Raw genomic sequence first — 6,000 nt, forward strand, 5'->3', positions numbered from 1 at the left:
TTATGTCAGCAGTTGCATACCAAAAAGCTGGCCCTCACTGCATTTATCAGTGAACAAGTTCTGCATATCCAAGCATTTATACCCACTGCCATGATACCCATTGGAGGCCAATCTCCTATGGGTAGTAATATCAGGAGAGGGGTGGAAGTTGAGTTTGGTAGTGTTCTTAAAATGGTTCTTGCATTGAAATGTGGCTTACATATTTATTATGGCAATTTAGTTTCGAGTTTGAAAGCAGTGTTGTACGCACCTGGGCATTGTAAATACCGACATGATGACGGTGAAATATAAAAGAAGGTCAATGTGCATTGTAACATTGCAGTGGTGCTTTACATACTGATTATATGTGGATTCTAGCATTATATAGGCACATTACCTACAGAACAAATAGGATTTGGGCATGGCAGTGTTGTTTCCCTTACCTGCATACATGATTGGTAGCATATCAATGTTGTTTTACACAAATAGAGAATGTAGAAACTGCCATAGCAAAGTGTGCTTTTCATACGGCGGTAGTGTGGGATTTGACATCATAACAGTAACTGTAACATTGTAGACACCAATAATTTGTGAGGGCTGAGTCTAGTATTATTAAGTATTATTAGTTATCAGCACCAATTCTGGCACTATGCACAGCAGCACTTGCAACCTGTACAGCTCATTGGCAAACTGAGTTCTCTTCCGTCACAATAGGAACTTGTGGCTTTTAATTCAGCATCAGTGACTGCAACTGAAAGGTTGTCATTGTGAGCAGTTCTCTGGTTCACTTGAGTAGTACTTCTGGTAGTGGGCATATTTTTAAACTGTCTTGTTTTCATTGTTTATTTTTTGGTGATTTCAGTGGTGTTTTCTCGGTGTTTTCTCAGTGTTTTCCAAAACTTTTGAAATCAATGATTGTCAGTGTTAACTCATCTGCCTAATCCCCAAAACCGACATAAACCGACATAAACTATGTTTTCCAGTGTTTATAAAACATCTCGTTTTGTTGCAGGGATTGCCATAAAGCACATATTTCATTTAAAGGTTAAGTGATGTAGAGTATGCAGGGTCTTCCCATTTGCAGTGTGTCCAATGGACTTATATTAGACATTTGCACTTTCACTCTTACTCACATCTCATTACCTTCTCTCACATCTTATTACCTCTCACACGCTCTCTGCCAAGACTATCCGGTTTACAGGACTATTAATGCCTGTGTTCAAATGTTTTAATAAATTAATTCCTGGACACAGGCGTGGGTCATTTACCTACTCCTTCCTGAATATTATGGCTTTGAAGGGGTGGTCAACCTTGAGAGCAGTACACTACGTTGTAAACCTTTAAATTTTTTTATTACATTAGATTTATTTCTAGCCCAGCATTTAAGACACCTGAAAATTTATGCTTTAAGAATGCTCACCACTACATTTCTGACTACAGTAATGGGATACTGTTGTTGTGTGGACATCCATAGCTGTGTCCCCATGGCAAATGTCTAATTTTAAGTTAGTTTTGACCCTTTAACAGACATTAGATTTCATTTTAAGACTTGAAATTTTGCTGTTAACATTGTAACTATGGGCTCAAAACCCTCAGCAGTAAACTGCAGTTGGGTAAAAAGCCAGGATTTGTTGAAAGTATCACACAAACAATAGGACACCATGCAGCTAATAAAATGTTGGGGTAGGGTTGACAACATGAGACAAGACTTTTCACATAACATGTGCATGGTTATTGTTAGATCTGGGGGTCTCTAGTTGGCAATGGTATTCACCTTTGTCCAAATAGGGACCCTTACTTCTAAGTCAGGATAAGGGGATTACACTCCTTAATAACCCCTGCTCACCCCCTTGGTAGCTTGGTACGAGCAGACAGGCTTATCTCAGAGGCAGTGTGTTAAGCATTTGTGAATATACACAGTAATACAGTGATAACACTACAGATGGACACAACACTGGTTTTATAAAAATAAGTATTCTTTATATAGACTTAAACACAAGACCACAAACAACAAAAATCCAAAATACTACACTTAAAGTTACTTAAAAGATGATAAAAGTCTCTTAGTTCAAGTTTTTGGTAAATGCGACAAAGTTCTCAACAAGGTACCTGGATGCGTAACGCAACGTGAACAAAAGGCTTGCAAAAGGGGAGATGCGTCGGTTCCATGACCCGGGGGAACGGTTGCGTCCTCCCTCAATGCTTGCGCAGAGATGGAGACTTGTCATGAGCCTTACCGGTGCGAAGGTGACGTGTAGATTCTCCGCCTGCGGGCCCGTTGCGGTGCGCAAGATGGCACCTTGATGGGATGCGACGATCCCGTTGCGATGCGAGAAGATGGCGCCCTTGATGCGGTGATGCGATGGCGATGCGATGACGCTCTGGCAGACTTGCGATGACTCTGTACTTTGGAGCCGCGACAGACCCTGCGACGCGGTTCTCCGGTGATGCGATGGCGACTCTCTGGATGGCGTCACGCTTCTCCGGTGATGCGACAGCAGGCAGCTTCGATTAACACGCGCTTCCAGGGAGATGCGGCGAAGGCTCGCTTCTCCGGCATTGCAACGATTTCAGCTGCGGCGGCGACACGCTTCTTCTCGATGCGTCGCGCTTCCAGCTCCCAGCGGCACGCAAGTGACTGGAGTCAGAATTCCCAGCAAGGAAATTCAGGAGGGAGCTGGAGGTGAAGTCTTTTGTCCCTGAGACTTCAGCAGGAGGCAAGCACAGTTCAAGCCCTTGGAGTACATTCTGTAGAAGAAAGTCCTTACAAAGTTCCTTCTCGTTTCCCTTGGCAATGAAGCAACCACTGCAGGCCAACCCAGCAAACAGCACACTGGCAGAGGGGCAGTCCAAACTCCAGCAGCTTCCTTGATTCTTCTCCTTGGCAGAAAGGTTTCTTGTTCCAGAAGTGATCTAATTTCCTGGGATCAGGGTCCCAATATTTATACCCCAAAGTCCTTTGTTCTCTGAAGGCAGAGAGGTCTCTGCCTAGTTCAAATCAGTTCCTGAGCACTTTGTTGAAATGACTCTCTTCTTCCTTTCACTGTGCAGGGCAGAGACATCAGCTGCCCCACAGGAGGTGGAGCCAGCACAGGGGAGGGAAGTTGCATCTCTGGAGCACTCTGTTGACATGATTCCTCCTCTCCTTTCACAGTGCAGGGCAGAGACATCAGACAAACCACAGGGGGTGGAGCCAGCATTGTAGAGGGAAGGCCCAGCCCTATCCAGGTCCCAGGTGCAACTCCTCCCTCCCATCTAGATGCAGATCTCTCTATTCACCACTGGGCTGCACCAGCCTGTCTCCTGGAATCCCCCAGCCCTGTCACACACAAACCCAGACAAGGAATACACAACCCAGCAGAGGCAGGCTCAAATGGTTAGGCAAGCAATTACCTGCTTTCTAAAAGTGGTATTTGCAAACACAGAATATTAAAATAAACTTAACAAAAAGATGTACTTTATTATTCTGAGTTCAGGCATACTACATTTGAATTTCTACCATGTTCCCTGAGTCAGTTAGGATTATAAGGATGTAATAATCTTAACTGCCCATTCTGGCCTATGAGAACAGGTAGCCTTCAATAGTGAAAAACGAAAATGGCTGTAATTCACTATTAGAACATGCTACACACATCAGGGCATGTCCTCCCTTATACTTACAATGCACCCTGCCCTTGGGCTAACCATAGGGGTGTCTAATATGAAGCAAAGGGAAGGTTTAGGGACTGGCAAGTGGGTGCACTTGGCCAAGTCGACATGGCAGTGCTAGACTGCACATAGGCCTTGCAATGGCAGGCCTGAGACACACTTTATAAGCTGCTTCGGTGGGTGGCTCAACCAGTGCTGCAAGCCCACCAGCAGCATTTGATTTATAAGCCCTGGGCACACATGATGCACTGTAATAGAGGCTGACAGATAAATCAAATAACCCAATCATGGAATCCAATTAGTATATCAATTTAACAGGGGGAGCACTTGCACTGTGGCACTGATTAGCAGTGGCACAGTGCCCAAAGCATGAATTCAGCAAAAACATATCAAAACAGAGGAGGCAATCTGTCAAAATGGAAGGGAGACTCACGCCAATGATGTCAGGTCTAACAGTTATGTTATGTTATAGATATTTCTAAAGCTCAGCGGTTACCCAAAGGTGTCCTGGTATCAGCTACTGTCCTCTGAGCAGTGATCTCTGTAGACAAGTTTACATTGCAAATAGCCAGGTTTTTAATCCTTTCCTGAATGCCAGGAGGTCGGTGGCATTCCTCAGATGAAAAGGAAGGTAATTCCAGGCCTTAGCAATAAAGGCAGCCAATCTTCTCCCTCCCCACATTGCTTTTTGAGTGGGTGGTACTGTCACCAATTTGGCTCCAAGAGAGCGAAGAGTTCTTTTGGGTATATACCACTAAAACTGTCACTTCAGATGTGCAGGTGCAGTTCCTTGAAGGGCCTTGTAAACCGTGCAGAGAGATTTAAAACGCACCCGATTACTAACAGGTAACCAGTGCAGTCCTTTGATTACCATGGAAACTGATGCAAATTTAGATGTGCCGGTAAACAGTCTAGCTGCCGCGTTTTGCAACATTTGAAGTTTGTTCAGAAAACGTTTTTGAATATTCGAATAACGCCTGTTACGGTAGACCAGCCTTGACAGGATAAGTGCTGTAACGACTGTCCGCTGACTGTCGGCCGGCAAAAAGGGCAATATTTTCTTGATCGTTCTGAGGGTGTACGAGGTGGCAGATGCCACTGCATTAACTTGGTAACCAAATTTGAGCTTATCATCGACTAAGACTCCTAACTTTTTTATTTTCCTGGTAGGAGTTAGAAGAGTGCCCAGTGTATCTGGCCACCAATTTGTTTCCAAAAAGGATGATCTCCGTTTTGCCTAAATTGAGCTTTAGACAATTTTGTGACATCCACATCCTGACCACTTCCATACAGTCATGGAACCGTTTGCCTGTCCGCACTTCCTGTCCTGGCAGCAGAGACATGACAATTTGTGTGTCATCTGCATATGAGTCAAGGCAAAAGCCAAAGGAGCTGATCAGGGAGGCCAAAGACGATACATACACATTAAAAAGTGTGGGGCTTAGAGACGACCCCTGCGGAACTCCACAAGGCAGGGAGAAAGGTTTGGAGTAGAATTGTTATTTGATTTGTTATCTGTTAGTTAGGAAGGACTTCAGAAGCTTCCAAGCTTTACCCTGCACCCCGCATGCCATCAAACGATCCATCAACAGATCATGATGGACTGTATCAAAGGCCGCGGATAGATCCAGCATAATTAGAGTGGCCTTGCCTCCCCAATCCAAGGCTTCCCTAATCTCTTTGGTGGATTTTATGAGAGTGGACTCTGTACTGTGTCCTTCTCTGAAACCATATTGAGTGGGGTCCAGAGCTTGAGTTTCACATAGAAAGGCACTGAGTCGCACATTCATTGTTTTCTCAACCAGTTTTGCTGGGAGCGGGAAGCGTGAGATTGGTCGAAACTTGTTAGGAACCTTGGGGTCCAAACTGGGCTTCTTTAGCAGTGGCAGTATCGAGGCTACCTTCCAGAGTTTGGGGAAGTGCCCTGCTTCAAACATTGCATTGAATAGGGAGGTGAGTGAAAGGGCAACAGGTCCCGGGGCAAGTGTGATCACAGAGACTGGACAGGGATCGTAAGGAGAACCTGATCTTGCTGACAGAAGGAGCCTGTGAGTGTCAAATGTAAATAATGGCGCAAACTTGTCCAAAGTAGAGAGGAGGCTAGATGCTGGCTTGTGTCCGTCCGTTAGGACGACTGTCCCCGCTATCCTTGGACAGTTCAATGCCGAGAAGATGACCTCCACTTTATTCAGAAAGAACGTGGCTAAGTCCTCGCATAGTTCCTGGCTCATCTGAATTTGAGCTGGGCAGAAGGACGCCAAGCTAGATACAGTTTTGAAGAGCTCTTTAGCAGAATTTGTTGCTAAAATCATTCGATTAGCAAAGAACAATTTCTTTGCATTGAATAAGAGTTGTTTATAAATCGCGAGTCTC

Source organism: Lissotriton helveticus, chromosome 3_1, assembly GCF_964261635.1.
Source record: "Lissotriton helveticus chromosome 3_1, aLisHel1.1, whole genome shotgun sequence".
NCBI lineage: Eukaryota > Metazoa > Chordata > Amphibia > Caudata > Salamandridae > Lissotriton > Lissotriton helveticus.